We start from the raw sequence: 22120 nt of genomic DNA, 5'->3' as shown, positions 1-22120 counted from the left end.
TCAGCTCACCACAACCTCTGCCTCCCGGGTTCAAGTGATTCTCCTGCCTGAGTCTCCCGAGTAGCTGGGATTACAGGCATGCGCGACCAAGCTTGGTTAATTTTGTATTTTTAGTAGAGACAGGATTTCTCTATGCTGGTCAGGCTGGTCTTGAACTCCTGACCTCAGGTGATCTGTCCGCCTCGGCCTCCCAAAATGGATCATTATTTTTAGATAACACAGAGGCAGGTGTCCAATTTTTGTTAAAATAAAATGTATCATTTATACCCAAAGATTTAGAATAAATAAAACTATTTCCTGACTTTCATTTTTCCAGAGCGTAACAAAAAGTTCTCTGGAACCACTGAAGGGAGAAGAATGTCTTTCTTTTCTTCTGCTGGTGATGGAAGAGAAGTTCTCTCATTTCACTATTGGAGTACTTCTCTTATCAAAAAAATCCCTCTGACTGATAGATGTTTGCTGTATTCAGCTACCTTATATCACTAGAAAAGAAGCTGAATTCAAAGTGAATTGGATCATCTGAGGTCAAGAGTTCAAGACCAGCTTCACCAACATGGAGAAACCCCATCTCTACTGAAAATACAAAATTGCCAGGTGTGGTGGCACATGCCTGTAATCCCAGCTACTGGGGAGACTGAGGCAGAAGAATCACTTGAACCCAGGAGGCCGAGGTTGTGTTGAGCCCAGATTGTGCCATTGCACTCCACCCTGGGCAACAAGAGTGAAACTCCATCTTACAAAAAAAAAAAAAAAAAATACAATACAAAAAGTGAATTGAGCCACTGTAATATTGTAAAATGTACTTATTGGGTTTTCGTAGCTCTCACTTGGTATGTGCAGCAATGATTAATGGATACACAGACCCTCAAATACTTAGCATGTCTTTATTAGCAATCCCTTCCAGCACCCCAGTTTGAACTACTGCATTAAGTTTTCACTCCTCAACTTGTATCTCCTTCCCCTTGGCCTCTTAAGTGGTACAAAAGCATCGATCAGTTGTTTCTCATAAAATACAGTCAAGTAACCCCGGGCAACATCCCCATTTCACAAATGATGCAAAATAGCCCATAAACAATTCTGCCTTTTCTATTTCTGGAAACACTCCCTTTAGGAAGCCAATCTTGTTTTCCTCCTGACTGGTGAGGCTGGTTTTTCAGTCCTAGGTAAAGTTCCACAAGAAACTTTTTGTTATTTACTTGAGACTTATTGCCCTGTCTGGAGTTTCTAAAAAATGACTTCAAAAATGTTAAATCTGGAAAATTCTACTCAACCTTAATTGAACAATAGTTCAATAGTTCTCTTCAATACATTTTTTAAATCATGTGTTCTTTCTGTCCTTGGCCAGGTGCACAAAGATTTTTATAACGTGATAATCAGAGTATATACCTAAGTTTATACTCAGCCTTTTTATCAGTTAGTATAATAACACAAATATTTTTCAAGCTGCTGCATAGCAACATAATTTTTGCTTTAAAGACTGTATAATAAGCCAGGTACAGTGGCTTATGCCTGTAATCCCAGCACTTTGGGAGGCCAAGGTGGGCAGGTTATGAGGTCAAGAGATTGAGACCATCCTGGACAACATAGTAAAACCCCATCTCTACTAAAAACACAGAAATTAGCTGGGCGTAGTGGCATACACCTGTAGTCCTGGCTACTTGGGAGGCTGAAGCAGGAGAATTGCTTGAACCCGGGAGGCATAAGTTGTGGTGAGCCGAGATCATGCCACTGCCCTCCAGCTTGGCAACAGAGCGAGACTCTATCTCCAAAAAAAAAAAAAGACTGCATAATTTTCCCCCAAATGAGTGTATAGTAATTTACTAAACCTTTTCCACTTGCATCGGAAAATTAAGCCAGTTATAATCTTTATACTATAAATAACACTACTATGAAAATCTGCATATATAACATTGCTGTGAAATCCTTCATGGAAAGAAAGAAAATATTTTCCTTTGGATTGCTCTGTAGGATACTCATTATTTAGAGAAAATGCCTAAAAGTGGGAAGAACAGATTCGAATATTTATGAGCTGTAATGCTGGCTAGCGTTTCTGGAAGCACTGACAATGTAACAAACTTAGCGTTAGGCCTACTTCTATTTGGCGATGAATGCTTGTCCCTACTGTACAACTAACTCAGAGTAACCTTCGGTACTTCCCCAGTGTCGGCTGGTAACAGATGAGCCTTTCATAACTTTTCAGCAGAGATTGAAAAAGAAAATGAGTAACAGCTGCCTAATGCCTTTGGAAACTTCCCGGTGGTTCCCTATTTAGCGACCACCTGTTAGCAAATATGACTCATGACTCATTAAAAGGGAAGAGAATAGGACTAGGAGTTTCGGAATCTATTATCTGTGAGCACATTTATCATCTCATTTAATCCTTACAAAAATGTGATTATTCCCATCTTCTAGATGAAGCTGAGGCTCGAAGATTTTAGACAACTTGGAGGCCAGGTATGAACATGCTTGTTCCACTGTACCATGATGATTATCTCTATTATAACCTACATCTCTTTTCTTTCTTTCCCTGCCCCACCCCCCCAACCATACACACGTACCCGACCCCATAGATTTAATATGCCTCTTTCTGGGTTACGACTCCAGCCGTATACCCAATTACTGCTATTGCCCTTGATTTCCTACATAGTGATTTATCAAGCTAGTTGTTCTAGTACTTTACCTAAAAATTACACATGCCATTCCTACAAAGTCCCAGGGTTTTTAGTAAAACTTGACTTTTTAAACCTCAGTTTAATTGAGAAAAAGAAATTTAAGAAATTTTTAAAAGGCAACAACAGAAGAGATTTGCGCTAAGACATTAAACATAGTTCTTTAAGAAATATCTAGCAGTTAGTACCAGAAGTAAAACAATTTTTATCAGTGGATCAGAATTGTGTGTATGTGTATGTGTACACATATTTACACTACATGCCCACGTGGACATTTATGTATATATGCATAGATTTAACCTCTGAAAACAGTGGCTCTTTAAATCCACAATAAAATATGTAATGGGTTTGTTGAGAAAATTGACTATCTCTTTGGAAATAAATGAGTTGAGATATTTTATAATATACCTTAAAACAAATTCCATATGGATTAAAGAGCTAAGGAAACCTATAAAATATTTGGAGAAAACAGAGAAGAATAATCTTATCATATCAGAGTAGGACAAGGCTTCCCAAGCTTGTGGCCAAGGCCAGGTTAGAAATAAAAATGGACGCATTTGGTCACTTAAACACTTTAAAACTCCACATTAAAAAATCATCAAAATAAATTTAAAGCCAAACTGTAGTTGAAAAAATACTTGAAAATATATGTGAGGTGGGGTGCAGTGGCTCATGCCTGTAATCCCAGCACTTTGTGGGTCTGAAGTGGGTGGATCACCTGAGGTCAGGAGTTCAAGCCTGGCCAACATGGTGAAACCCCATCTCTACTAAAAATACAAAAAAAAATTAGCCTAGCGTGGTGTTGTGTGCCTATAATACCAGCTATTCAGGAGGCTGAGGCAGGAGAATCCCTTTAACCTAGGAGACAGAGGTTGCAGTGAGCCAAGATCGCACCATTGCACTCCAGCTTGGGCAACAAGAGTGAAACTCAGTCTCAAAAAAAAAGAAAGAAAGAAAATATATGTGAGACAAGATTATTAAAAGGACTTATATGACCAATAAGATTAAAAACAAACAACCTAATGGAAAGACAATTCAAGGGGGAAAGTAATTAGTAAGCACATGAAATATACTCAACTCACTAGCATTCAAGAAAATGTAAAGTGAAAGATCTAGATACCATTTTTTTAAAACTTCAAATCAGCAAAATTTTAAAATGTTCATAATTTTGAGTATTGAATAGGCATGAAGGCATAGATACACCTATCGTGTTGGTGAGCAATCCATACTGTAAAGTCTTAACAGATACAATTTTATCATAGTGTATAATGCCTAACCTCAAAAAGATGGAACCAGCATAAACATCACCTGTAAGGGAATGATTAATTAAATTATAATATATTCACAGTATAGAATACAATAAAACACAATGCAAAGCAAAAAGAAATGATGAAATCCTATATGACCAGATGTGAAAAGATCTCCAAAATGTATAATTAATTTTTTAAAATTCAGGCTATAAAACAATCCAGCAACATATTTTCAGTTATGTTTTTAAAAAAGTATTTATACGTAAGTACACAGGAAAAAAGTTTCAAAGATGTAAGTCAAACTGTTCATTATGGTATCCATGGGTACAGAGAGCAACACCTTATCTTTCTTTAGCATTTGCATCTTTTAAAATAAAACTGTATTGGTATCTACATCATAATTTTTAAGTATGCCTAAAACATAAGAAGAAATTGACATCCTAATAGTCATGGGAGAAAAATGTATCTGTAAGTGTTTAATGAAGTAGGTAAAGATTTAAGTGAAGATTTAGAGTAAATGAACACTAAATAAAATTTGATTACATGTTTTAATCCTCTTACCTGACATAGGATATAATTTTAGACTTAGCACCCTCTCCCTGCACACACATACATACACGAACACACACATATACACACACAGCAAAATGACACAAGAACAGAAAACCAAACACTGTATGTTATCACTCATAGGCAGGTGTTGAACAGTTAGAACACGTGGACACAGGGAGGAGAGTATCACACACTTCGGTCAGTAGTGGGGGGCTCGGGGAGGGACAGTGGAGATGGGGAGGGATAATGAGGGGAGAAATACCAGATATAGGTGTTGGGGGGATGAAGGCAGCAAACCACCTTTCCATGTATGTACCTATGCAACAATCCTGCATGATCTGCACATGTACCCCAGAACCTAAATCACAATTAAAAAAAAAAAGAAATGTCAACAAATTCAAAACATCGGGTTTTTTCCTTGACCAGAAGACAGTGAAAAAAGAAATTTCTTTTAAAAGTTAAAAAATTTTAAGTCCAACAAGTTGGGAATCAAAACACACCACAAACACACCAAAAGTGCTCAAACAGACACATGGAAATGAAGCCTGGAAGGACCCATTCCCAAAATGATTAGCTCTGGGTGGTGAGGCTGTAATTGTTAGTTTTTCTTATGCTCTTTCTTATATTCTTTATTATGATTATCCAGTATCTCCTAGATCCTCTAAATAATAAGGAGTAACTTCCATAGCAAATCAATTGGCAGTGAGAGCTATTTGTTTGTTTGTTTGTTTGTTTGTTGTTTTTAAGACATGGAGGCATGGGGAAGTGGATTAACAATACAATATTTTCGTAGCAGCTAAATCAGGGGTTGGCTCAGTCCCTGGGAGGTTTTTGTTGTTCTCAAATTCTCATTAATCCTGGAGCATGCTCACACTCCAACGACAACCACTAAAACTTGCTTCTCAACTAAGAGCTGAAAACTCACAACTCTGCTATTAATTTTTATTGGAAAATCTCAATGTGTATATGTGGTATAGGCTATGCCACTTGGCTGACTTGGCTTCAAATCCTGGCCTCCATCCTTATTGATCGTATGATATGAACTCGAGTGCATGCTTTTAAGCTCTCCACCCTCTACTTTTCTATGTGTATATGTGGAAACAAGAATGTCTCTTTCATTGGAAATTTTGAAGGCTTTAGTGGAAAAGTATATACAAAGTTCTTGACGTAGTGTAGGGATGTGCTGATGTACTCAATAAGTGGTAGATATTTTATTCACACATGAATATTAATTATGTTTTAATTCTCACTATGCAGCCATAAAAAAGAACAAGATCATGTCCTTTGCAGGGACATGGATGGAGCTGGAGGACATTATCTTTAGCAAACTAAGGCAAAGAACAGAAAACCAGATACCACATGTTCTCACTTATAAGTGGGAGTTAAATGATGAGAACCCATGGACACATAGAGGGGAACAATACATACTGAGGCCTGTAGGAGGGTGAAGGGTGGGAGGAGGGAGAGGATCAGGAAGAATAACTAATGGTACTAGGCTTAGTACCTGGGTGATGAAATAGTACAACAAACCCCCATGACTCACGTCTGCCTATGTAACAAACCTGCACTTCCTGCACATGTACCCCGAACTTAAAATGAAAGTAAAAAAAATGACATATTAATTCTCACATGAATGTTTATATCAATATGCTATGTTAATTTACAGTGTTTTAAAACTATTTATGTAATTATAAGATATCATATTGATTCTAAATTAACAATGACCAGCCTCTCACAATTTTCTCTTAAGATTCGCTGCCCAGTAATGATCATTTCTTTTTACCCTAGATTGTGCTTAAGAGTTACAAAGATAATTATTGTCATTATATAATTGATATTGTATTTTACAAAGTGTTTTATATACCTATTATCACTCTCTTCCTTTCCAAAAAAAAAAAAAAAAAGGCATAATAATTACACTTATTCTCCAGGGAGGTGTGGTTTTTATTCTGGATCTGATCTTTTGATGCCTCTGAAGACAGCTTGCCTGGGTCCCAGCAAGATACCATAATGCTATGAGGACTAGCAAAGGCTCATGGCTGAGCCCAAATCCTCTTCTCTTATAATTGAGAATACTGTTGTCTAAATATAAAACTCACAAAAAAAAAAAAGAAAGAAAGAAAAGAAAAGAGAAAGAGAGAGAGAAAGAGAGAGTTCTCTCTAGAGAACAAAGTTTTGAGGATAGACAGCAGGGAGCAGTCTGCCAAATTACAGCACCTTTTATTTCTTTAATGCATTCAACTCTCTCTTTCCCACCAAAAAAGATCATAGCGATTAATATTTTTATTTTTCTACCAATTGTTTAAGATTGCAAATTTGATTATACAGATGAGGTTACTGAGTTTCCAGAGACATTAGGAAATTGGTCCGAAGTCGTCCAGTAGATTCAGACCTAGAGGTCTCTTCTCGGGGCTTGCAAAACAAAATTGACCATATGGTCCCCCAGAGAAATGAACAATCCAGAGGAAACACAGCCTTTTCAGATAGGCAGATGCCTGCCATTTAACCCATTTCTTCTCTCAACATATTAGTCTGTCTGTGGCTGGGCATGGTGGCTCACGCCTGTAATCCCAGCACTTTGGGAGGCCGAGGCGGGGGGATCACGAGGTCAAGAGATCGAGACCATCCTGGCCAACATGGTGAAACCCCGTCTCTACTAAAAATACAAAAAATTAGCTGGGCATGGTGGCGTGTGCCTGCAGTCCCAGCTACTCAGGAGGCTGACGCAGGAGAATTGCTTGAACCCAGGAGGCAGACGTTGCAGTGAGCCGAGATAGCACCACTGCACTCCAGCCTGGGTAACAAGAGTGAGACTCCGTCTCAAAAAAAAAAAAAAAGTCCATCTGCTTAAAGCTTTTTTTTTTTTTTAGTCTTACATGGTAACGATTTGCAATGGCTTCAAGATTGAAAGAACTAGATTAGAAGGAGAAATGGAGATTCAGCAAGCGTCACTCAGGTTTGGCTGGGAGAGGAGGACAGAATGAGGCATAGGGTTAGCAAAGGAATCCTTAGCTTAGCAGAAATGCAGCCTTTACAGAGGACTGTGTTCTTAACACATAGATTAGAACCTGACACTACAGAATGGCCCAGAGACAGAGAGCATTCTCAAGTGTCACTGTTCGGTTGTTTCAAAACCTGTGTCTAATAGTAGAGCCAGGATTATTTTCTGACAGGTAAAGCATTGTTAATATAGCTACATTTAGATATATGTATATGTATATGTTTGTATATGATATATAACATATATGTAGTATGAGAGAGTTACAGATGTATCTTTGAGGATACTCTTTGCAAGGGTATGTATGATATGCTACAAAAAACTGAGGGGAAAACTGGAGAGGCTTAACCAAAGGAGAATATTTAAATACATTGAAAATGAGATTTAATGTGCACATTAAATATGGTGTTTTCAGAGCATCATGAGATGCAAAGATGTTTACAATGCAAGAAGAAAGTTTCAAAATTGCATGTGATACAATCTCAATTCTTGAGAAATTGTAGGGTAGGTACCTTTTTCATATCCATGTTCAGACATGTGAATCAGCAGAAAAAAAGCAAAGTATTAGCAAGTGTTGCTTATCTCTGCAGACTTGAATTCCTATCCAATTCCTATTGGATTTTCATCCTGAAACTTTTATATGTTCTTCAAATTTTCTATAATGAACATGCACTTATTTTATAGTCAGAAAAGGCAATATATGCTTTAATAGTATAGTATATATCGCAAGCTTAATTTAGGCTCTCTAGAGAACTTAAGGTTATATTCAAGAACCACAGCCCCATGGAATGAAGACTCTCCTTTCAATTTTGGAAGAACTTCTTTGCCTTGTAAAATATGCCCTTTCTTCCAAACTCTAATTCCCCTTTATAGCTAATTTTGTTTGTTTGTTTTTTCAGACAGAGTTTCACTCTGTTGCCCAGGCTGGAGTGCAGTGGCACAGTCTTGGTTCACTGTAACTTCTGCCTCAAACGTTCAAACGATTCTCCTGCCTCAGCCTCCCCAGTAGCTGGGACTACGGGTGCCTGCCACCATGTCCGGCACCATGTTGGCCAGGGTGGTCTCGAACTCCTGACCTCAAATGATCCGCCTGCCTCGGCCTCCCAAAGTGCTGGGATTACAGGCTTGAGCCGCCACACCCGGCCCATAACTAATTCTTATTCAGCTACTTCATGGATGACCATGGTTAACCTCATTAATCTTCATATGGTAATTTATTAGGGCTAAAGGGGTCTTAGACCACCATACTTACCCTAAAGGTGAATATAATGAAGTCTCTCTTACAGGGATGGGAAGCTAAGGTACAGAAAGGATTAATGACCTGCCCAAATTTACACATAGAACATGGGAAAGCAGGACTTGAACTCAGATCTCCTAGCACCAGTTCTGTGGCCTCTCTCAATGAACGAGCGAACACAAAAAGGCGTAAATCTGAGTCCCTTTGTCTCAGGCATCTCCAAAGCAATAGCTTTCAAGGAACGCGGGTCAAATGGCAGGTCCTTTTTCCGGAGGCCCCTCCCGCTGTCCCGGGCGTGTGCGGATGCTGTCTGCTTAATTCACTCATGGCTCGGTGCCACGGAATACATAAACAAGTGGGGAAAACCTCGGAGAGGAATCTTGGTGCCCAAATGGAGCAATCTGTCTTCCAAAATTATTGTTTGAAATTGTTTATGTCAGTTGCCGAGTTTCTGTTCTGTACTTCAGGGACCTGTTTGTGATGGGAGAAAAAGGTCCCCGCAGCTGAACAGCATGCTGGCTGAACAGTTCTCGTGGCAGTGTTGTCTGCTGCTTCCCAGTGTTCCCTGACTTAGAGAGGGGTTTAATGAGGTTCCCTACACCCCAACAGAGCACCCCAGGAACTATGCCTACTGTGTGTGCTGTCATCCTCACAGCAATCTGGTAAGGAGGTACTGCTGTTGCCCTCCTCCAGTCCATAGAATAAGAAAAACCAAAGCTCCCAGCACTTAAGGAACTGTCACAAAACCCCTTGCCTTGTCAATGGAAAAGCTGGGACTTGAACTCATGCACCTTTGGCGTCTAAGTCCATGCTTGTGACTACTACCCTGTACCGCTTCTCAAAAGCACCCAAACCAGTCAGAGCTGGCTTGAGCCACCTGACTTTGCCATCCTGTCCTCCCAGGGAGCATGTAAGTTGGGAATTCTGTCTTCTTAGTGACATCGCAAGCCCCAAGGCATTTCCACTTGAGGTTTTCGTTCCCTATCCCTCTAGTGTCTTGAGTTATTTTAACATGAAAGCCTTAAGCTCACAAACCTGGCAGCTTTGTGAGTGAGGGAGAATTCCTTTTGAGGCATGAATTAGTCTTCTTCAAATGTTTTGACAAACTGAGAGTGTGGTGCTTAGGGAGAGAATAGCTTCACAGGGTTTGTGTGAACAGACATCTTTCTAAAACAACTTGAGCTGGTGCGTGAGGCTCAGTCATTGAAATCACTGATTGGTAACTCTGAGACCGAGCATTTTGGCTTTCAGTATTCTGGTTTTGACCCAGCAAATGCCCGGCACTAGATGCTGGCCTGAATTCATGTCTCTTAATCTTCCTAAAGGAAGCCGAGATGGAACATCCCTTTGGATGAAGAAAGAACAGTGTGTGCCTGGGCTCAGCCTCCTCGCTTGAGTGCTCTCCTCCAAGGGCCACTGAGGCCAGCCCAGCACCCCCGGAGCTCGCCTTGTTCCTTGAGACCATCTTATAATTGAGAAAGCTGTTCAGTGACCTGATCATCATCTTCACCTCCACCTTTCTGAGTACTCCCTGTAGTAGATGGGCGGACAGCTGGACCTATGATAATCTTATGAATACAACATACAAAGCATGCAGGGCAACATTTGGCTAGGGAACAGTTATTATTGGTACCTGGAATCAGAAGGCAGGGAACAGAGTGTGCTCAGGCATTAGCAGTCCACACAAAAAATAATCCCTGGCTCTCAGCCTCGTTTGGGAAACGTGTCCAGGATTGGAGCAAGACCGATGCAGATAACCAGGGCTCTCATTTCATCTTCTACCAGCATTCTGTCAGCCACACTCTTCTCTTTACCAGGAAACTCGATGCTTCTGTACCCCAAGGAGGAACATGTCAGACCCACAGGTGGCACAGGCTACTGGCAAGAACAGTGGCTTTGTTCTAGAGTCAGATAATGGAAAGAACTTGGTGAATGAACCACTCACAGGAAGCAAAGAGGATACTTGTATCTGTATGTGCCACACAGTATCAGCTCCCAGCTATGGAGGTGACCCCAAAACCTCTGATGGTGGTCCCACTTGTTACTTTTCAGGAAGTCATCCATTCATCAGCCAACAGCTTTCCCAAAGATCTATGCCTGGTAGTGTCCTTGAAGGCAATAATGTCGAGGTCAAAGATTACATATAAAGGTGCGTCCAGCTAAGCCTAGGATAGGCTTCAACAGAAAAGGGAAGGTAAAGGACTCAACTGTAAACAGGTACCACTGCCCTTTCCACGGAGAGAGTTTTCAGTGGGCTCATGCTCTGATGTGTCCAGGACTTGTGATCTTGACCTGGCACTGTATGGAGAGGACACAACAGAAATAGCCGTCCAAGCTGCTGCTCACCACCTGCTTTATCCAGGTCCTAAGTATGATAACTACCATGTGCTTTCCATCAGAAGTGTACATGTTGCTCAGTTTTACAAACACCTGCATCCACATACCCAGAAGTCTTTGAATGGTAGAACAGGATTTAAAAGTCAATCTCAAAGCTTTACTTGGTTGTGCTGATAGCTTTCTGCCACCACGGGATGCGTCTCTTCAAAAATGATCATATGGAACCTCTTTGCAAATAATAGAGAATCAAACACTAGAAGCTCAGAAAAAGCTTAGGCAAAAAGGAACACTTATTATAAACATACTGGGGTATCTCATAAAACTCAGCGACAGGAATGTGTTTGTGACTTGGGTGGAAATTCACTGGAACTGGGGATTTGAACACTCTCTGGCTGTCTTCCATGCTCCATCTTCTCCCTCAATATCAACTGGCTTTGTTTCTCAATTTGCATGGTTGAAATGGCCACCTCCGACTGCTTTGAATTTTCACTCTCAGTCCCATTTCCAAAATTCCTAGGGAAAAGCTCAGTCTGGCTGGGGCGATGCCCATCCTCAGAACAAAAACTGGGACTAGGAAGAGAGACAAAAATCACATGGATAGCAGAGGAGAAAAGCATTTCCTATTAAACCCAGTGAAAAACCATTTCAGAGGAGAATAAAGGAAGCATCACTGGCTTCCCATCCTTTCTTCCGTCACTGCCACAAACAACTTTACTGCCACCAGCACCTCTCTCACTCGCTCTTCCTCTCTTTCTCCATCTCTCTGTCTTTCTCCCTTTCTCTCTTTCTTTCTCTCTCCCTCCTTCCCTCTGTCTCTCTTTCTCTTTCTTATCAGACCTGTCAAGTCTTTTGGGAATGAAAATTACACACACACACACACACACACACACACACACGGTTGTTAAGTAGAACTGGAAAAAGGCAAATTAAATGCTGTGGGCCTGACAACTCCATTTATTTATTTGTTTAAGCTTCTTGGGAGAAAAGGCCAGAAAAGCCTTCCCTAATTCCCAAACTACGTGAAGCTCCCAACATGACATTCCCCAAATTGAAATTATTTAATATCTTTCTCCCTCCCTAGACTGTAAACTTTACATAGGCAGAACTTGCAACAGTCTAATTCACAGCTGGAGCCTTGTGTCTAAGACAGTGTTTGGACATGCAGTAGGTGATCAATAAATATTGAATGAATGAAATGAATGAATGGACAAATGATGTTAGCATGTTCACCTTACTGGCCAATTCCCAGATGAAGGCATCACTTCAAAGGCTCCTGGCAGCCCGACCGATTTTGCTACCAATATCACAGTAATAGTGCTTTGGTTTTTTTCAAAAGTCTGACCAAAGAGTGGGTCATATAAGTAAGTTTAATTCACATCTATCTCTTTCTCTCTCTCTCCATCTTTCATTAACTTATCATCAAGACATAGCAATTCTTTTTTTTGTTGTTGCCACTTGTTTCTCAAATCTGCCCTCTTTTTTTTTTATTCCCAAGTGGACTTTCTTGCCTTAGCCATGGATCGTGACAAGAGTCTCCAAACCAGCCCTGTCTCTTCCCATCACGCTAGCATCAGATGAGTCCTCCTAAAATGTCAAGATTACCAAATTACTCTGCTGCTCAAAATAATGCCATCATAGCCCTCTTTCTACAGGATAAAGTGCAATGTACATCCACAGCCCCCTGCACCTGAATTCCCAACTCCTGTTACAGAGTCTCCCCTACCACTCCCAAACAGGAAGTTTTCCTGGAACCGAGGACTGTCCAGAGGAGCACTACACGTTTTATGGAGCCCAGGGCAAGATGACAGTGCAGGGTCCCTTGTTCAAAAATGATTAAGAATTTCACAATGGTGATAGCACCTCATTAAACCAAGCACAGGGTTCTTCTAAAAATAGGGCGTTTTCTTTTCTTTTTTCTTGTTTGAGACAGAGTTTTGTTCTTGTTGCCCAGGCTGGAGTGCAATGGCATGATCTGGGCTCACTGCAACCTCCGCCTCCTGGGTTCAAGCGATTCTCCTGCATCAGCCTCCCAAGTAGCTGAGATTACAGGCATGCGCCACCACACCCAGCTAATTTTTGTATTTTTAGTAGAGATCGGGTTTCACCATGTTGGCCAGGATGTTCTCAATCTCTTGACCTTGTGATCCACCCACCTCAGCCTCCCAAAGTGCTGGGGTTATAGGTGTGAGCCACTGCACCTGGCCAAAATAGGGCTCTTTCACAGCACAATTCATATGCTCATGAAGCCAGCCCCTGGGTAGGAAGTGCCATGTTTATTTCTGATTTAAGATTTTATTCATTTTGGCAGTCATAGTGGCTGTAATCCCAGCACTTGGGGAGGGCGAGTCAGGTAGATAACTTGAGGCCAGGAGTTCGAGACCAGCCTGGCCAACATGGCAAAACCCCGTCTCTACTAAAAACAAAAAATATTAGCCAGGCATGGTGGCACGTGTCTATAAACCCAGCTACTTGGGAGGCCAAGGTACAAGAATCACTTGAACCCAGGAGGCAGAGAGAGGTTGGCAGTGAGCCGAGATCACACTAGTACACCCTTGCCTGGGTGACAGAGTAAGATCCTGTCTCAAAAAAAAAAGCAGGCAAAGTGGGGTGGGCATGCTGACTCATGCCTGTAATCCCACCACTTTGGGAGGCTAAGGTGGGTGGGTCGCTTGAGGTCAGGAGTTCCAGACCAGCCTGGGCAACAGGGTGAAACCTCGTCTGTACTAAAAATACAATTAATCAGCCGTGGTGGCGCCTGTAATCCCAGCTACTCAGGAGGCTGAGGCAGGAGAATCACTTGAAACCGAGAGACGGAGGTTGCAGTGAGCTGAGATCACGCCACTGCCCTCCAGCCTGGGAGACAGATTGAGACTGGCTGAAAAAGAAAAAGGTTTTATTTATTTTATTTTATCGGTCAAGGATTCCCTTGCATCTTGCCCATAAATTTCTCACTTGAAAAGTTAAAGGTTCAGTTCTTCTGCCCTTTGGTAGCCTTCTACATATATGGATTATTTAATCAGATGCTGCCTAACACTTTATTTAGTTAACTCAAGTGTGTGTATCTTTTTCTCCATCAGAGTATATATGCCTTAAATTGCTTTGTATAATTCTGTGTCTAAAGGTGCCTCAACAAATAGCAAGGAATTGTTCAATACTTTATGAGAACTTGAACTGGTAGCTACACATACAAATGCATGAGCACTGGGCTGACCTGATCATCCTAAAGACTTCTGGAGTAACCATAAAAGTAATGACTGTTCGGCCGGGCATGGTGGCCCACATCTGTAATCCCAGTACTTTGGGAGGCCAAGGCAGGCAGATCATGAGGTCAGGAGATCAAGACCATCCTGGCCAACATGGTAAAACCCCATCTCTACTAAAAATACAAAAAATTAGCTTGGTGTGGTGGTGGGCACCTGTAGTCCCAGCTACTCGGGAGGCTGAGGCAGGAGAATCACTTGAACAGGGAGACGGAGGTTACAGTGAGCCAAGATCGTGCCACTGCACTCCAGCATGGCGACAGAACAAGACTCCATCTCAAAAACAAAAACAAAGGCAAAGGAATAGCTGTTCCAGGTGACATTTCCCTCTAAAGGGTCACTTTGGGACCCTGCATTTAGAGCACTTGGTGAGATATGCTTTACAATCTTGCAGCATTTTCCTGTCCTTTGAATGTAACACTAAGAACTATGACAAGAAATACTATAACCTCATGGGAAAAACTTGAGATTAAGAGGAATCTCAGAGCCCTGAATTTGGAGATTTATAAAGACAGACCGTGGTCAAAAATGAAGCCAAGTGTCATGAAGTGTTAGCCACCCCCTTTTCCCCTCTCCCCCGACCACCCCGGCCCAAGGAGCCTTTGACTTCATCAGCTCATCTCTCCTGCGTTACAGAGGAGGAAACTGAAGCTGCAGAGGTGAAGTGTCTTGGCCAGGGTCACATGGCTATTTAGTGGGAGGAACAAGGGCTCTTCTCCCAAGCTCTTGTGGGGACTTTCAAGACATCCTGCTGATATATCGGGGCAGACAGAACTTTGGGTGAACTTCTAGTCAACACCTGTAGGTATTTCATCTGTGTGCAAAGCAGAAATTGAATGTAGGCCCCGTTTCCTTTTTAAGACACTCCGATTTTTCACAAAATTCTGGAATTTGGCATCTAACTGTATAACACTCAAATCATAAAGAAGGTTTCCATTTAGACATAGGGCTTATCATATCTGCAGACCACGGACACAGTCTAGAGCCGTGGGAGAACAAGCAACATCATGGGTCTGTTGAAAAGGTAGCTCTCATAGTTGCTAAGGGCACTGGTTGCTAGGCAGGGTGCAGAAGATTCTAAGAGCCAAGAGTCCACTGTAAGGAAAGGTGCTGCAGAAGTGGTGAAAACCCACCACCATCTGCTGATGGAAAAGGAAGACTTCCTTCTGCTGCTGTTGCTAAGGGAGCTGGCTCTCTCCTGGATTTGAGAGCTTTCCAGTGCTCTCGGGAGCCTTCAGCATCCTGCAAGGAAGCTTCAAAGGACCCAGATGGGGTGGGAGAACAGAGTCAGGTTGGTGCAATGGCACTGTAATCCACCCCCGCTCTTTGCTCCTGAATAAAACCGCTCATCTTTTCCCAAGCAATATCTCTTAGGAAGTTTGAGATTTTTAGAACTAAATCATAAAAATAACATATGGAAGTTGGAAGGCATTTGGGAAACCATGCAACCCAATGATTTTAAAACTCTGCTCCGCAGAGTTTTAATGTTTTGTGAAAGGTTTTGCTTTTGTCCTTCACCTCCATGCTACTTTGTTTCTTTCCATGTAAGATTGCTAGTTAAAAAACACTTACACTTTTAGGCATATGTTTTTAAAAGTTTGAAACCACCTAACTCTAACGTAGTCCTTCCCTTCATGGTAAGGCGTCTGGAGCCCAGAGTGACGAATTTCTTGCATTATTATTATTTTGATGTGTTGCTAGAAACAGACATGTGGGTTTACTCAGTAAAATCTGGGGAGTTATTTTCACCTTCCCACATAGTCAAGGCAGAGCCATTCCTAGAGGGACTAGAATTTGTGGAGTATTTAGAGGAAAGCAAGGTGGCTTTGTGGCTGAGGGGTGTGTGGCTGGTACAGTCGGTCCTCATCTTTTATTTCTTTTGATTAGTCAGTCTTATGAAATAAATTTGTTTTTTCTTCCCCCAAAGGATAACTTATTAAGTATATACTAAACAGAAACCATTTTATGATATCATTAAAAGTTTAAATACAAATTAATTTATGTTTGAAAAAATGATCTGGTCAAACCATGTATTCTGGTGGGTTTTTTTAAAAAATAAAATACGACCATATTTAGGGCCTGAAGAGGTTGCAGCAAGTAGGGAGCACAAGTAGGTCAAGCAAGACCAGGGGGAATTTATTTAAGATAAATGGAATAGTTGGGTAGACAAAAACAAAACAGTGGAGTGGAGAGGAGGTAGAAAGAAAATCAGTCACATTTGAATAATACAGTGGTGTTAAGGAAGCAGTGTGTCCATGGCAACACGGGAGAAGAAATGGGTAAGGATGATGCTCTTAGCAAGAATGACTTATTTGGGTAGGTGAAACAGAAGCTTAACACACTGATTCCAGTAACTTCCTTCAAGGAAGATCCATCCTTCCTTCCTTCCTTCCTTTCTCCCTTCCTTCCTTCTTTCCTTCTATTTCCTTCCTCCCTTCCTTCCTCCCTTCCCTCCTTCTTTCCTTCCTCCCTTCTTTCCTTCCATCCCTTCCCTCCTTCTTTCCTTCCATCCCCTCACTTCCTTCTTTCCTTCCTTCCTCCCTTCCTTCTTTCCTTCCATCTCCTTCCTTTCATCTTACCTTCCTTCCTTCTTTCCTTCCATATCCCCCCTTCCTTCCTTCCTCCCTTCCTTCCTTCTTTCTTTCCATCTCCTTCCTTCCTTCCCTCCCTCCTTCCCTTGCTCCCTCCCTCCCTCTCTCTCTCTTTCTCTTTCTTTCTTTCTTCCTTTCTTTTCTTTATTTCTTCAGGATCATTTCCTTCTTGGGCCCTGGATGGCAGCCCATGATGGGGACACAAGTATTGCCTTATAAATCAGAGTTCTGCTAGGCCTCTTGGACTATTTCTTGTTTTTCTTCTGGAGCAAGACCTAGTGTCCCTCTGCTTTAACACATCTTTCATATTCTATTAAGTACATGTGAATTAATCATTGGAAGAGATATTCACTCCCTTGCATGCATGCACGCACACACACACACACACACACACACACACACACACACACTGTTCTTACAATTAAAAAATAAACTTTGTTTTCTATTTGCACTATCTTTTCACTTCTTCTTTCTTCCCTGTCCCCCATCCTTGCTTTCTCTTCTTTTGTCTGCTCCCTCTTTCCCTAAAATCCTCATTACATTTAAGAATTGACTCACACTCAAATTTAATCAGATTAGACTCTCACCTGCTGCATATAAACATTTACAGGAACGAGTAGCACTGTTATCATAATCTCATATATTGCTTCTGTTGCTCGTGTAGGTATAAGATACTTGCTAATTTTTGGTCTCTTGAAATCTTGGAATTGCTTGAAAATAATCCTGAAACCGTGATTTGGAGAATTAGACTCCCACATCCAATAAAGCATGTATTTTGTCAGGTGTAAACCTAGTCTGACACCAAACAAAACCAAACATTTAGTTCAGGATATAAAGAAAAAGACACAGATTTGATGTTTTATATAAGCATATATTATATAACAAACGACAGATCTAAAATCCATTTGATATAGAAATGAATGATATTAGAACAATTAACAATTTGAGGCTGGGCGCACTGGCTCACACCTGTAATCCTAGCACTCTGGGAGGCCAAGGTGGGCAGATCACTTGAGGTCAGCAGTTTGAGACCAGCCTGGCCAACATGGTGAAACCCCATCTCTACTAAAAATACAAAAATTAGCTGTGCATAGCGGCAGGCTCCTGTAATCCCAGCTACTTGGGAGGCTGAGGCAGAGGAATCCCTTGAACCCAGGAGGCAGAGATTGCAGTGAGCTGAGATCACACCACCGCACTCTAGCCTAGGTGACAGAGCAAGACTCCATCCCAAAAAACAAAAAAGTACAATTTGAAAAAATAATTGGAGCCTTCTGTAACACTATATACTAAAATTAATTCCAGATGCACTGCAAAGTTAAATGCAAATTTGAAAACCAAAATATAAATATGTAAGAACATTTAAGTGATACATAATCTGGAGATGGAGAAGGAATAAGTGTTCATCAAAGATATAAATCATAAAAGAATATTCTAAGGGATTGCATATAGAGATATTAAATGCCAAAAATGATCACAAGGTTGAAAGGCAAACTAAAAATGAGTAGAAATTTACAACATAGATAACTGACTATGTTTAAAGTACTTCAAATATAAATAGATCTCCTAAGTCTAAAAGGAAGAAAAAATCCCAGTGGAAAATCTGTCAAAGTATGTTGTCAGACAGTTTGCAAGAGAAAAGATACTAATAATCAAAAAATCTAAGAAAACATCTTTGTCTCATTAAAAAGTATAAATGAGGAAAAAAAGTATAAATGAGGTACCATTGTTACTTATCAAATTAGCAAAGCTTCTTTCGTTTTCTTTTCTTCTTGTTGTTAGTGAGGTTGTAGTGAAGTTAGGACACTCCCATAGTCCCCATAGGAGTACAAAATGACTTGACTTATCTTTACTGAAGGAAAGAAAATTAAGTTGACAATTAAAAGGGATTAAATAGATATTGAAGCATAATGAGATACTATGTAGCCATGGGAAATGAGAGTTGACACATGCACACCCACACAAAAAGTAGGAACATGTTGAAAAAAATGAAAAAGCAAGGCATAAATAGTATAGAAACAGGGTCTCATTTGTGCATACAACATATTTGCTTATTTCTATTTCTCAAACATACCTTTTTCTCAGAAGTTCCTGGAATGTTGGTGAAAGTGTATTCCTGATCTACTCCGGGAATACTAGACTATATAGCCTCCAGGAAGGGGACCAGGGAAATTTGTGTTTATCAAGCCCCCTGGGGGTGGTGGGGTTATATCAGGTAAATTGAGGAAATCCTGATCAAATCTAATGTAATCTCCTTCTTAAATTTATATCAAAACTGAGATCCAGCATGCCTCTCAAAAACAATAGCTATTTAGTAGCAGAATGGAATCTAGAAGTACACATGTCCGATTCCAGATGAGCAATCCCTCTTTAAAACCCCAAGCATATGCACTAATATTCTTAAATGTATCTCTCAGCAACTTCCTAATCCCTTTGTAGACAGATGACAGAGCTTCGTAACGCTATTGTTGCACATTTGGTGATGACCTTTCTTTGTTGATAGCAAATGGAAAGTTTTCCATTTTCACCGTTCCCTAGCAATGTGACATTTTCAAACAGTAGCTTAAAACTCTTTAAATAGAAAAGATCCATTTCTACTCTATCGTGACTCAGTAACAGCCATAGGATTCTTCTCAAACTTTCCTAAAAATGTCATCTTTGGGCTGGACTCAAGAGGAACATTTCAGCCAAGGAGACACATTTTCCACTCTGTCAAGAATGAGCGAGCATGGGGTTGGAACATAAAGTGTTTTGCAATCCTCGGAAAAGCAATACTTCTCACCAAAACCATGGCAACGACTCCATGTGATGCCATCAGAGTCTGGGATCATTCAGGAGCCTCATTATAATTGGAGACTTGGTTGGGGTCATCACCTATGTTGGTCAGAACAGTCACCCAGCTCCGTGTTGGCTCAAGAAGGAGAATGGTACCCTACCTGACTGTTGCCATGGAGACACTGTGGGCTGTGATTCTGAGCTGAGCATCGCTTATGTTGAGTTACTAGGGGGCAGGTAGCACGAAACGTGCCTCCTGTTCTAATGGCTTCTGATTCTTCATTTAAAAAGACATGCCCCCCACCCTCACACCAAATGGGAGAAATACATGAAAACACAAGGTATAACATGGCTAAAATTACTGTTTTCTCATCCAAATATTAACAGTTCCATTTGGAACTTACACTCATGAGGTAAAAGTTTAGAGTCCAAAGTCATGGTTGGAAATTTGCTTGCCTCAGTCTATAACTTTATGGCCTTGGATGAGCCCTTATATCCCAGGAGGTATGATCAGGAGATAATAATACACACTCCTCAAGGATTTTTGGGAGATTTCAATAGGTGATTTACAGAAAAACTTCTGTACCCAAGACTGGCACTTTTCAATTCGGGCAGTAATCTGTCCCTTTCAACTTTCTTATTGGGAATTATCAACACCAGAGAGACAGGGAAAACGAATAAAAGAAAGGAATAGAAGATCAAATAATTTATCTGTAATGAGTGAATGACTCAACTTCTGTTCACCCATTTTCTGCCTTTCCATCTCACTTGACATGCTGTGTTACTCATGTGCCTTCAGTTTTCTCTTCATGTAAATGGGATAACCTCTTCTAAGGGACCATCACTCCTGTGCACAGCCAATGTTTAAGGCAGTAATGACTTTCTAAAAGATGGCCGGGAGCCATGGCTCACGCCTGTAATCCCAGGACTTTGGTAGACTGAGGCAGCGGATCACCAGAGGTCGGGAGTTTGAGACCAGCCTGACCAAGATGGTGAAACCCCGTCTCTACTAAAAATACAAAAATTAGCCAGGCATGGTGGCACACACCTGTAATTCCAGCTACTCAGGAGGCTGAGGCAGGAAAATCACTTGAACAGGGAGGCAGAGGTTGCAGTGAGCCGAGATCATGACATTGCACTCCAGTCTGGGCAACAGAGTAAGATTTCCTCCATCTAAAAAAAAAAAAGTAAATAAATAAAAATAAAAATAATTTTTAAAAAAGGTGAAAGCCTGCATTCCCATTGCAACCTAAAGCTCCCTTTTCTTCTTCAGCTTCTGTAATGGGAAAACAGGTGGGCTTTCTCATCATTATCAATACAAAGCATAAAGGTCTTTGATAACCTTGTAGAGTTTAGAGAGTGGTAAACTCATTAAGGCCATCCCAACAACCCTATGAAATTGTTAACTATTATTTGTTGTTAATATTGAGTTATTGCTGTATACAAATAGGAAGGATCTTGGACACTAAGGGTTATGAAGCTTGGCAGAGTCAGAGCTATGTTTTCCATTCCCAATGTTCTTGCCCCATCATGTTGCCTCTCCCTGGCCTCAAGAAAGGCCCGCCCACCAGCAGCAGGCATGTGGCAGAGGTTACCCTCTAAGTAATAAGCAAAATGTCGCAACGCCCTTCAATCCTGATATTTTCCTCCTCTTCCACCTGAAACTCTAAAGAGACCTGTACAGCTGCACCTGGTTCTTCTTCTCCCCGGGGACCTCTGCTTTCTCTCCCAGGCACAGGCGAGTGAACAGAACTCTGCCAAGCTTCCTCAATGTCCAGGAGCCCTGGCCTTCCTATCTGTATCTACCAATAATCTCAATATCAACAACAAATAATGTCACACATTTATTGGGAAGGCGCTAATGAGTTTATCACTTTCTAAACTCTACACTCTCTGTTCGCAGTCCCAGTGCTATGCAGAGATAGTTTAGCTCCCATTCTTGAACTGGAAGCTAGTCCCAGCCCCGAGCTGCAAGCAAGGAATATAGTCCTGGTTCTCCACTCTACCTGACCCACAAGCTTCTATGAATTTTTAAATAATCATTAAACAGCAGGCTGCTTCTCCAAACTGAATAGGCTTCACATCTATTCTATGATCATAAAATATTAAGGGAACATATTTTCCCTTCTTTGGGGAGGTAGGTGCATAGGGTGGTGGTAGAAATTGCTACTGTTCCTGAAGTTTATTTTGGAGAAAAATCACAGGGTAGAATTGTCATGAAACATTTATGTTTTAAAAACCAAATGGGCTGGGCATGGTGGCTCATGCCTGTAATCCTAGTGCTTTGGGAGGCTGAGGTGGGCAGATCACCTGAGGTCGGGAGTTCGAGAACAGCCTGACCAACATGGAGAAACCCCTTCTCTACTAAAAATACAGAATTAGCTGGGTGTAGTGGTGCATGCCTGTAATCCCAGCTACTCGGGAGGCTGAGGCAGGAGAATTGCTTGAACCCGG

At 41.1% G+C, this 22120-nt stretch overlaps 1 protein-coding gene and 1 long non-coding RNA gene across 4 annotated transcripts in view; one reads left to right on the top strand and one right to left on the bottom strand.

Annotated features, from left to right (window-relative positions):
* MYOCD (myocardin) overlaps window positions 1-22120 on the top strand; it is a 103397-nt gene that overhangs the window by 6613 nt on the left and 74664 nt on the right. Inside the window, exon 3 of one of the 3 annotated variants that reach the window (XM_017531391.2) lies at window positions 2413-2454. The exons of the other annotated variants lie outside the window; for them this stretch is intronic. The gene's annotated coding sequence lies outside the window, so the exon portion shown is untranslated. The remainder of the gene's footprint in view (window positions 1-2412; window positions 2455-22120) is intronic. 3 annotated transcript variants of the gene reach the window in all.
* The window catches only part of LOC119471752, a 35149-nt gene that overhangs the window by 660 nt on the left and 12369 nt on the right, over window positions 1-22120 (bottom strand). The gene's annotated exons all lie outside the window — the stretch shown is intronic.

Source organism: Cebus imitator, unplaced genomic scaffold (genome assembly GCF_001604975.1).
Source record: "Cebus imitator isolate Cc_AM_T3 unplaced genomic scaffold, Cebus_imitator-1.0 Scaffold72, whole genome shotgun sequence".
Classification (NCBI taxonomy): domain Eukaryota; kingdom Metazoa; phylum Chordata; class Mammalia; order Primates; family Cebidae; genus Cebus; species Cebus imitator.
This window is presented reverse-complemented; position numbering and strand designations above follow the sequence as displayed.